Genomic DNA, 13,140 nt, shown 5'->3' on the forward strand with positions numbered 1-13,140 from the left:
ATTATACTCCTCCCCTCTTAACCACGCCCCCGCCCCAACCACGCCTGCGCCCCATCCCCAACCACCCCACCCCCCACCTCCCAAAATCGGAGGTCTCAAGGTTGGCAAGTATGGTGTATGTATGCCAGTGGTCCCGCCTCCACCCGCAGATACAAAAGGAGGTTAGGCAATCATCGACTGCGGCTTTTCTGTCAGTTAGTTTGCAAAATAACTCAAACATTTACAGGCGGATTATCATTAAACTTTCAGAAAACTGTCCACCTCCGCCCAGACAAAGATAGTGGATGACTGAGAAGAGTGTTCACTCTGTTCCCTTTTATCCGCCTATCCATAACTCAAAAGGTTATAGGCGGATTTTTGTCTAACTTTTAAAAAATGTCAGAAATGGGGATAAGGAAAAAGTGATTACATTTTGGGGCTGATCCGGAACATTTTTACAAAATGATCCTACTTTTAAGTTACAAGCTTCAACTTCTGTGTGTGTGTGTTAGTGTGTGTGTGTGTGTGTGTGTTTGTGTTCTGGCAATGCTTACTTAATGGGGACATCGCTCTGTTTACACACCTTTAGGGTACTTTTGACGGTATGGGGACCAAAAAACAGGTCCCCTAAAGGGAAACCTTTTTAAATGAATGCCCAAGTGATTTTTAAGCTTTAGCCCATAAAACATGTTAAATGAAAATTAAACATGTTTAACATCTAACTTGAACTTAAAAAAAAAAAAATTTAAATGGTCCTCAGTAGTCACATACAAATTTGTGTGAATTATACAAAATGATTAAAATTTGGTCCCCATGAACCATATTAACCGTAGAAGAATGATCAGAACATTACTTCATCAATCCAGAGATTTTAAAGATGTGTATGAGCTAACTGGCCAATAATGTTCATGCCTCCACAACCTATAGAAATGGTGGTCTGCACAAGTGATGATCAAAAACTTAGTCCCCATTCCAAATGATAACCAGTGTGTGTGTATGATAACCAGTGTGTGTGTGTGTGTGTGTGTGTGTGTGTGTGTGCTAATGACCCCGCCTCCACCCGCATAGACAAAGGAGGTTAAGCAATTGTTGACATTGGCTTTTCTGTCAGTTAGTTATCAAAATTACTCAAAAGGGTAGGGGCATATTTTCATGAAACTTTCAAAAACTCTCAACCTCCACCCACAGAGACAAAAATAGTGGATGACTGACAAGAGTGTTCACTTCGTTTCTTTCATTCTGCTATCGATAACTCAAAAATGTTATGGGGGGGATTTTTATCTCACTTTTAGAGAATGTTAGAAATGGAATAAGGAACAAGTGATTATATTTTGGGGCTGATCCGGATACATTATCTAATGTCTACGTTACAAGCTTCAACTTATCTGTGTGTGTGTATATGCTAGTGTTCCCGCCTCCACCCGCAGAGACAAAGGAGGTTGTGCAATTGTTGACATTGGCTTTTCTGTCAGTTAGTTGGCAAAATAACTCAAAAGGATAGGGGCATATTTTCATGACACTTTCGGGAACTATTATTTAACCTTCGAAAAATGTCAGAAAAGGAATGAGGAACAAGTGATTACATTATCTTCAACTTCTTTGTGTGTGTGTGTGTGTGTGTGTGTGTGTGTGTGTGCTAGCGTCCCCGCCTCCACACACAGGGACAAAAGAGGTTATGCAATTGTTGACATTGGCTTTTCCATCTGTTAGTTAGTTAGTTAGCAAAATAATTCAAAATGGTATGTGAGAATTTTCATGAATCTTTCAGGAACTTGTCCGCCTCCAGCTATAGAGAAAAATATACTGGATGTGTCTGTTTCTTTCATGATTACATTTATATACAAGTGCAGTTTGGTAGAGAGGCCGCGCCAGCAACTTGAGGGTTCCTGTTTCGATCCCCGCTTCCGCCATTCTATTTACTACCGTTGTGTCCTTGGGCAACACAATTTACCCACCTGCTCCCAGTGCCACCTACACTGATTTAAAAATGTAATTTAGATATTGGGTTTCACAATGTAAAGCGCTTTAAGTTACTAAAGAAAAGCGCTATATAAGTATAATTCACTTCACTTCACATTTTGGGTTTGGTCCAGATATTTTTTACTCTACATCATCCTACCTTTATATTCCAAGTTTCAACTTCTTGGTGTGTGTGTGCAAGCGGCCCCACCTCCACCCGTAGAGACAAAACAAAGGCTGTTATGCAATCATTGACATTATTTTTTTCAGTCTGTTAGTTAGATAGCAAAATAACTAAAAAAAAAATACAGGCAGATTTTGATGAGACTTTCAGGAATGCGCTGTACGCTTCCACCCACAGAGACAACTGACAACTCTGTTTTATTCATTCAGTCATAGAGACATTAAAAGCTTATGGGCAGATTTTTATCGGACTTTCAGGAAATGTCCTAAATATGATAAGGAACAAGTGATTAAATTTGAAGGCTGATCCAGATCATTTTTGAGATTTAGGACTTTTTTTTTTAAACTATAAAGAGGAGGGTTCCCCCAAACTACGGCCCGCGGATCCGACACGGCCCGCCAGCGTCCTCAAGTCCCAAGTTTAAAAAACAAAAGTTATTCAATTTTATTTTTTACTTTTATTTTTTAAAATCTGTCCTTTCTAATCCATTTTACTCTTGTTACTCTCGGTGTGTCGTAGCCGGTCAGGGCAAATCATATTGTCAAAAAATACATTTTCTCATCGATAATGTGACATCATTAGCGGCAAGTGCGCGCTCTTTCAGTCAATTAGTGCGCGAGAAAAAAATAAATTATATATATATATATATATATATATATATATATGTGTATATATATATATATATATATATATATGTATCCATCCATCCATCCATTTTCTACCGCTTATTCCCTTTCAGGGTCGCGGGGGGCGCTGGCGCCTATCTCAGCTACAATCGGGCGGAAGGCGGGGTACACCCTGGACAAGTCGCCACCTCATCGCAAGGCCAACACAGATAGACAGACAACATACACACTCACATTCACACACTAGGGCCAATTTAGTGTTGCCAATCAACCTATCCCCAGGTGCATGTCTTTGGAAGTGGGAGGAAGCCGGAGTACCCGGAGGGAACCCACGCATTCACGGGGAGAACATGCAAACTCCACACAGAAAGATCCCGAGCCTGGATTTGAACCCAGGACTGCAGGACCTTCGTATTGTGAGGCAGACGCACTAACCCCTCTGCCACCGTGAAGCCCATACATATATATATATATACATATATATATATATATATATATATATACAGCCCGGCCCCCGGCCAAATTGTTCTCAGCCAATGCGGCCCCCAAGTCAAAAAGTTTGGGAACCCCTGATTAAGAGGTAGAACCTGGCATAGGTCTGCACTCTCCGATTGTTTTTCTAGTTTGTATTTAGGACAAATATTATATACCAATACATCTCTTTGATGTAGCAAATTACTTTTATTATTAATAAAATAAAAAATTGGACACTTGCATGATCATTGATCTATAATTGATGAGGAACTGTCAACTGTGTTGGTGTGAAGGTGTGTTGGTTACTACGGCGATCAGTCACCTGTTGACAAGTTGAAAAAAGCAAATATTGACTTTAGTGGACTTTTATCTTCTGACCCAGGAAAATCCAAGTAACTGTGCACACAAAATGATGTATTAAGTCCCAGCAGGACACCAAGTCAGTAATGTGCCGAGGCAAATATGAAATATGAATATGAAATAACACGTCTGAGTTCACCAGACTGGAGCAAGCACAACTTAATTCTGAATGACAGTATGGACTTTAAAGGAGAACTCATAAGGCGAGAGAGAAAGAGGGTGTTGATTTGAAATAATAAAGTCCATCCATCCATCCATTTTCTACCGCTTATTCCCTTTTGGGGTCGCGGGGGGCGCTGGCGCCTATCTCAGCTACAATCGGGCAGAAGGCGGGGTACACCCTGGACAAGTCGCCACCTCATCGCAGGGCCAACACAGATAGACAGACAACTTTCACACTCACATTCACACACTAGGGCCAATTTTAGTGTTGCCAATCAACCTATCCCTAGGTGCATGTCTTTGGAAGTGGGAGGAAGCCGGAGTACCCGGAGGGAACCCCCGCATTCACGGGGAGAACATGCAAACTCCACACAGAAAGATCCCGAGCATGGATTTGAACCCAGGACTGCAGGAACTTCGTATTGTGAGGCAGACGCACTAACCCCTCTGCCACCGTGAAGCCTAATAAAGTCCAGATGCAGAATTAATATTCACCATAGCGTGAAATTTGTTGATTTATTTCCGTAGAATACAAAGTTGACCTTTGGAATCAAATCACACACTGGCTGGACCGTTTATATGTTTCTAATATTTGGATGACATTATGTAGTAACATTAAATACGAAAGGCATATTGTTCAATAAATACATAGCAACTCTTACAGGATCATCATTTTAAAATTGGGACTCATGAAACTGTACCTCATATTGTGTCCAATTACTGTAATTTATAGTCATAATTGTTTTAGGTTAGTTTAAAATCGGATTATTAGTCATTAAATCGATTTATTTGGCTTAAGTGTGTGCGGTTATATCGACTCCAACGGACCAAATGTACACTTTAATCGTTGCTTGCATTTTTCCCCACAAGTTCTGATCATATTAAACATAATTATCTGGATTGTGCCATCTTTTAACCTCTAAAAGTCTTAGTGGCCACATGCGTGGACAGCACCTTTTAGCTCTTATTTCCAAAATTGTGTACACTACTGAGTTGGGGTCTTATGCCGACATATGGACACTTATACTGCTATCTGGTGGTGTCAGAAGTGTGAATGCGTGGACTTTGGGGTTTGTTTTCCTGGAATGCAAAGGAAAGTTGGAGCGGGCAAGGCGTGAAGGCAAGGACATATTTATTGATTACTATAAAAAGGAACAAAAGGTGCGCACAAGGGGGAAGTACAAAAAACGGATAAACTAATAAAACTAAAACTTGCACAAAGGCAGAAACTATGAACATGAAGCAAAACTCGATAACTGTGACATGAAAAACCCAAACTTACGTGGCATGGCAAGAAGCATAACTATGAACAGGCATGAGTATCAGAGGTAAAGTCGCCAGGCTTATTTCCTGGCAACTTTCGGTTTAAATAATAGTGACATGATTAGTGAAAACAGGTGTGTGACTCCAAATTTGAAACAGGTGAAACTAATGGTTGCTATGGTGACAAAACAAGAGAGTGAAAAAGCAGGAACTGAGTGTCCAAAAAACAAACAGAACATGACTTAAACCAAAAAATGATCAGAGACATGACAAGAAGAGTGTAACATACAATAGAATTGGGGAAAAAATGTGTAAAATTATATAAAAAGTAGATTTTATTCTACTTAGGGTCTAATAAGCCCAAATAGCAAAGAGAAATAAAAAACAATAATGTAAACAAACAGCTTGGGCTTTAAGAGGTTAAGATGGATGGATGGATGATACGGATAGGCTCCAGGACCCCCCGCAATCCCAAAAGGGACAAGCGGTAGGAAATGGATGGATGAAACGAATAAAAAAACAATGAAATATAAATAAAATTTGTATTTGAAGACAAAGCTTTGTGATTTTAGTTATTAGTATAAAAATTTCTGTTTTTTTGTTTGAATATTGTCTTTTTTTCATAATGGTTTTACTTTTTAAAATAATTATTGATAAATACATATTTTTTATTTATATATATGTACACATAAATACATACATATGCACATACGCGCACGTATGTATGTATACAAATGTATTTTTGGAACACATTAATGTGTTTGAATACAGATGTTTGGGAATGTAGTTTCTCAAAAATAATATAATAATCGTAATATTATTTTAGTGTTGTGTACATATGAATACAACATAAAGAGGATTAGGCACATAAAGAATACATTCATCCGGCAGTCTGTAAGGTGCTTGAAAGTAAAACAATATGTAAGGTACCAAATGTTCTGTTTATACACATAAAATAAGAGATTGCTTCTTTTAAAATACATTCGGAGTGTTGTAATGGTAGAAAAAGGGAAAATTCCTGACTGCAGTATTGCCAAACCACCACTAGAGGACACTGGCACATCATGTGTAAAGCTTTATGCCATAGCAGAAGTCTTGTTTTTCATTATTTATTTAGTTTTTTTCTTAACAGAAATGGCATTTTCCACTAAATGAGTGCCATAAATACACTACAAAATACAAATTATATCAATCATATAAACATTGTTATGGTTACATATTTAAATCAATACAATTAAAAAGAGGAATTTAAACAACCTTGAACACTGGAAAAAAAAAACACATTAGTTTCTCTGACCGAGCTTCCTAATATTAGACTTTACATGAAATATAGTTTCAATTTTGAAATGTTGTATTTTCTATACATTCCTGTTAAAATACTTTATAAGTTGGTTTCCGTATTTATTTATTTATTTTTAATTATAACAAATCCCTCAGTTACCTTCTCACATGGTAAGAAAGTTGCATGATTTCTCAATTATTTTCTTAATGTTTATTTTCAAAAATATATTTAAATTACTCTAGCATGAACGCTAACGGTTATATATCTTTTTTTTTTTTTTTTTTTACAAATTCTACGCTAATACTCACTCATGTTACTTTCACTTCTGTAACACAAATCAGTCCTCAGCTTACACAAATAAAATAAAATTGCCTGCTAATACATCCATCCATCCATTTTCTACAGCTTGTCCCTTTCGGGGTCGCAGGGTGGTTCTAAAACGTTTTTCCACCAAGTACTACCTATCAAATCTTGGCTCTTCAAGTATCACCATAATGACCCTCATTAAAATACAGTGACATAGTAGGCCCAAGTAGTCATTAAAAAACAGTTTAACAAATACATCTACAAACCCTGTTTCCATATGAGTTGGGAAATTGTGTTAGATGTAAATATAAACGGAATACAATGATTTGCAAATAATTTTCAACCCATATTCAGTTGAATATGCAACAAAGACAACATATTTGATGTTCAAACTGATAAACATTTTTTTTTTTTTTCAAATAATCATAAACTTTAGAATTTGATGCCAGCAACACGTGACAAAGAAGTTGGGAAAGGAGGGAATAGATACTGATCAAGTTGAGAAATACTCATCAAACACTTATTTGGAACGTCCCACAGGTGTGCAGGCTAATTGGGAACAGGTGGGTGCTATGATTGGGTATAAAAGCAGCTTCCATGAAATGCTAAGTAATTCACAAACAAGGATGGGGTGAGGGTCACCAATTTGTAAGCAAATTGTCGAGCAGTTTTAGAACAACATTTCTCAACGAGCTATTGCAAGGAATTTAGGGATTTTACCATCTACGATCCGTAAAATCATCAAAAGGTTCAGAGAATCTGGAGAAATCACTGCACGTAAGCGATTATATTACGGATCTTTGATCACTCAGGCGGTACTGCATCAAAAAACGACATCAGTGTGTAAAGGATATCACGACATGGGCTCAGGAACACTTCATAAAACTACTATCAGTAACTACAGTTGGTTGCTACATCTGTATGCAAGTTAAAATTCTGCTATGCAAAGCAAAACCCATTAATCAACAACACCCAGAAACACCGCCTGCTTGGCTGGGCCCGAGCTCATCTAAGACGGACTGATGCAAAGTGGAAAAGTGTTCTGTGGTCTGACGAGTCCACATTTCAAATTATTTTTGGAAACTGTGGACGTGGTGTCCTGCGGAACAAAGAGGAAAATAACCATCCGGTTTGTTATAGGCAAAAATTTCAAAAGCCAGCATCTGTGATGGTATGGGGGTGTATTAGTGCCCAAGGCATGGGTAACTTACACATCTGTGAAGGCACCATTAATGCTGAATGGTCCGTACAGGTTTTGGAGCAACATATGTTGTCATCCAAGCAACGTTATCATGGACGCCCCTGCTTATTTGAGCAAAACAATGCCAAACCACGTGTTACAACAGCGTGGCTTCGTAGTAAAAGAGTGTTGGTACTTACCTGGCCCACCTGCAGCCTACCTGTGTGGCGCATTATGAAGCCTACAATACGACAGCGGAGACCCTGGACTGTTGAACGACTGAAGCTCTACATAAAATAAGAATGAGAAAGAATTCCACTTTCAAAGCTTCAACAATTAGTTTCCTCAGTTCCTAAACATTTATTGAGTGTTGTTAAAAGAAAAGGTGATGTAACACAGTGGTGAACATGCCCTTTCCCATTTACTTTGGCATATGTTGCAGCCATGAAATTCTAATTTAATTATTATTTGCAAAAAAATTAAAAATAAATGTTATGAGTTTGAACATCAAATATCTTGTCTTTGTAGCGCATTCAACTTAATATCGGTTGAAAAGGATTTGTAAATCATTGTATTCTGTTTTTATTTACGTCTAACACAATTTCTCAACTCATATGGAAACGGGGTTTGTAATATTTGTGGCTACTGTAACATTACACACAGTTTGAGCAGAATATAAAACACTCCAAGTGATTCTTTGGCGTACCACTAGATGAAGCCTGAGTGCTGTTAGTGGTACACTCACCACACTTTGGGAATCACTTGGCTAATACACATTTTAGGTCGTTCAATAAGCAAATTGTCATATTTAAAGTTGAAAAAGGATAAAAAGTTACCAATAAAATGACAGCAATTCAATGTAATATGGTCCATAAACTGTCTGGTTGAATATTTGTCAGGCATGCAGTGTGGAAGTATTTCCATGTGAAAGTGAAAGTGAAAGTGAAAGTGTGATTCTTCTTTAAAAAAAAAAAAGGGGGGGGGTCATCACCTCCAGTTGTCTGTCACCTGTTGCTCCTCCAGCGTGTCTGCAAGAGCACACACTTTCACGGGACATCAATCATACACAAAGTGACAGTGACAAAAACACTTCATATTTCGTACTTTGCACTTTTATGTTGGTTACCTGGTAACGGATCCACTCGCCTCCGTTCCCGGTGGCGTCTTTGATACCCAAATTGACATTTACAAGCTAACAGTTGTTGGGACAACAGAAACAAACGAGTCATGATGCCCCATTTCTCTTCGGTCTCGTTAGAAAAAGGTTGTAGTCTTGTGTTGAGTCTACGTTTCAAAACACACTAGCTGGATGCTTATATATATTAGATATCCCATATACATGCTACTTATTAGCATTAGTGATTTTACATGGCGATTTCTACACCTGCAAATTTGGTAATAAAATGTACAAACCGCGTTTCCACATGAGTTGGGAAATTGTGTTCGATGTAAATATAATCGGAATACAATGATTTGTAAATCATTTTCAACCTATAGTCAAGTGAATATGTTACAAAGACAACATATTTGATGTTCAAACTCATAAACTTTTTTTTTTTTCAATTAATAATTAACTTAGAATTTCATGCCTGCAACACGTGCCAAAGTAGTTGGGAAAGGGCATGTTCAACACTGTGTTACATCACCTTTTCTATTAAAAACACTCAATAAACGTTTGGGAACTGAGGAAACTAATTGTTGAAGCTTTGAAAGTGAAATTCTTTCCCATTCTGGTTTTATGTAGAGCTTCAGTCATTCAACAGTCTGGGGTCTCCGCTGTCGTATTTTACGCTTCATAATGCGCCACATATTTTGGATGGGAGACAGGTATGGACTGCAGGCGAGCCAGGAAAGTACCCACACTCTTTTTTTACGAAGCCACGCTGTTATAACACGTGCCGAATGTGGCTTGGCATTGTTTTTCTGATATAAGCAGGGGCGTCCATGAAAAAGACGGCGATTAGATGGCAGCATATGTTGTTCCAAAACCTGTATGTACCTTTCAGCATTAATGGTGCCTTCACAGATGTGTAAGTTACCCATGCCTTGGGCACTAATACACCCCCATACCATCACATATGCTGGCTTTTGAACTTTGCGTCGATAACAGTCTGGATGGTTCGCTTCCTCTGTCGAATATTTCCAAAAACAATTTGAAATGTGGACTCGTCAGACCACAGAACACTTTTCCACTTTGCATCAGTCCATCTTAGATCTCGGGCCCAGAGAAGCCGGCGCCGTTTCTGGATGTTGTTGATAAATGGCTTTCGCTTTGCATTGTAGAGCTTTAACTTGCAATGATTTGTAAATCATTTCATTCTGTTTATATTTACATCCAACACAATTTCCCAACTCATATGGAAACAGGGTTTGTACAATTCAGATCAAACAGCTGGTGTGTGAAAAGTACAATACTTACAGTATGAGCACTTTGTAGGACTCAACAAATGATGAGCTGGCACAGTCAACTGAATGGCAAAGACTACTTCCTGTCTATGGCAACGCACCAAACTGAATTGACCGCATATATGCAAATGAGACTCCAATTGTAACTAAACAAAATATAACTGGACAGCACAGTTATTATCACCTCACTGTTAAATGTTGCATAAAAAATAAGTTTTTATTCCCCATATTATTATTGGTATCTATTCCCAGGTACGGTATCGGTTCCCACATCTGTTATTTTGAGGCGTCTGCAAGTGTAATCCCTGTGACTTGAACGGGATTAAAAAGTCGAGATTTATTGCTTTTGCGAGATGAAGACATGAATTATAGATGGAGGTCGACTGCAGCAAAGAGAAAAACAAGCAGCATCTTTTTAAAAGGAAGTTTGCTGCACTTTTACTCACAACCAGACTGCGGTCAAACCCCTAAAAAAATGCTCTGCTGTGTTTGAAATGCGCACATTTTCCCCAAAGTAAACAATGGGGATAGAAATGGTCTGTTCCAAGGTGAAACTCTGGCCATCACTGAATGTCCTTGAGGAAGGGGCGTGGTCCACATGTCCCCTGTGGGCGGGGCATGTGCAGGAGCCGGCTGTGAAGTAACGACAGGTGAGGAGATTTCTCAGCTGGAACAACTTGTCTATTCACCTGTCTCTTTATTAGCAGCGTCGGAGACCATGAGAGGAAACGGCAGAGGGGGGAGAGACGGAGCAGACGGCAAAGACTTGCACGAAAGAGCAAAATAAAAGAAATTGTATTATCTGACAGCTGAATGATCCTTCATTCAAGGGTAGTGCTACAAACTCATATAGTGCAGAGCCTTGAAGGACCCTCAGTGATGCTGCCAGGTATGTGGAGAAGTGCAGCCGGCAGACGAGCAGCAGGGCAGGGCACGCTGGAGCCCGGCCCAAGATGGCCGCAAGCTCAGTCGGTAGAGCATGAGAATCTTAATCTCAGGGACGTGGGTTTGAGCCCCACATTGGGCGCCAAATGTTACAGTCTTAAACCTATGTGCGGGTTCAATGGACCACCCAGGAAGGACATATCTTTTGAGCACGTTTGACTCTCGTTTATTTTGCAATAAAGGATGTCTTTTGTGCCGGCGCCGCTCCCGCTGCTCGCTTTCCGTGTCTTGCTCCTCGTCTCTCGCTCTCCGGTCCGCGTTTTAGTCGGCTGCGTCTCCGTCTCTCGTGTCTTGCTTCCTGTTGCTTCTGCTCTCCAGCCACGGCTGCGGACTCTCCACCTCCTTTAGCCCCACCCTCCTCCCCTGCTGCCCTTGTATACAGCCAGAGGAGATTTACTGATTGTCTGTAGGTGCGCGATCCACGCACCTGAACCAGATTGTGGCGTTGCTCCCGACACGCCCCGCCTCTCCACTCAGCCGCATTCTCCGCCTCCTTGCCGCCATCTCCAGTGGGCCCTGCCCCGCTGCTCGTTCGCCGGCCTCGCCTCTCCACAGTCTTGTAATCACATCTGAACACTTTTAAGTAGTGATACTGAAGCATGGATGCATTATGAAACATGAGGCAATATCAATATATATCACAATAGACACGTCATCGATATCAATGAAACATTTAGATTTTTTTGTCGGAAGAAGCATAGCAAGGTTGGTCGCATAAACAAAGGCACTCGCTTTTTGGTAACCCTGCACAACAGGAAGTGATCACTGATCAGTGGCAGTGTCACGCTAACAGCCAATCAGGTAACAGTATCAATTGTCAGGTTTGGATGTCTATTTGCATGGAGTAAGAAGAGAAAGTAAAAATGAATAAATTGTGAATAAAACAGGAAAAGTGTCATGATTTGTGGTCCGGATCATGTTTGGTTAGTTTTGTTCTGTTAGTTTTGGACTGTGAATGACTTTTGCTGTCGTCGTGTGGGTTGCGTGGACCACTCAGGAAGGACAGCGCTTCGCACAGGTCTGACTCTTTATCTTTTCAAATAATGGCGGCAGTGTCGGTCGGTCGCTCTTTCAGCTCCTCCTCCGCTGCTCGCTCCGGTCTTCTTTTCAGTCGGCCGCGTCTTCGTCGCTGTGTTCGGCTCTCTGTCGCTCTGTGGCTCGCTCTCTTGATCATTGCTCTGTGGCTCTTTTCCCGCTCCCCTGCAGTGCTGCGGACACTTCAACTCCTCCCTGATCTTTCCTCCTTCTCCCCTTTTGTACACTGAGAGGAGCTAGGCAGATTGTGTGCCACACACCTGATTTAGATTGTGGCGGCGTCGCTACCAGCAAGCCCCGCCTCTTCGTTCCGCTGCATTCTCCGCCTCCTGGGCGCCATCTTGAGCAGGGCCAAAGCGTGTCCTGCCCCGCTGTCGGCCCGTCGGCTACGCCTCTCCACATGGACTCCCTTAGTTCCTGTTGTGTGCACTTCTGGTTTTATTTTGGTGACCTTGGGGATTAATTGGGTTCACCTGCCTCTGGTTAGTGGTCAGCACGCTCAGCTGCTGGCAACCACTAATCAGAGAGCTATTTATTCACCTTGCTCGCCCCGCTCAGTGGGGCGTCACTGTTTGCTGTATGCACCTGTTACATGAGTTTTGCCTTGTCTCTAGTTGTTTGCTTCATGCCTTGCTACGTAAGTCTTGTTCGTTTCATGCCACAGTTTCGTGAAAATTACTTGTCCATAGTCTATGCTAAGTGATAGCGATAGCTCAAAGTGCGATCAGCACGTTGTGCCTTCGCCTTGTGTTCAATTTTTTGTACTACTTTGAGTTTTGAGAATTAAATCATGTTTTTACCTGCACGCCTCGTGAAGCGGTGTTGAAAGTACTAAACATGTTAATTTGCTCAAGTGAGGCATGTTGACATTGGAGTTTGTTGCTTTGACGATGCTTTTGTGCAACTTTAAGAGCATTTTTTTTTTTTCCTCAATTGATGAAACTTTGCAGAGGTTGTACTGCTTTTTAAAATAAACACT

Source organism: Nerophis ophidion, linkage group LG07 (genome assembly GCF_033978795.1).
Source record: "Nerophis ophidion isolate RoL-2023_Sa linkage group LG07, RoL_Noph_v1.0, whole genome shotgun sequence".
Taxonomy (NCBI): Eukaryota; Metazoa; Chordata; class Actinopteri; order Syngnathiformes; family Syngnathidae; genus Nerophis; species Nerophis ophidion.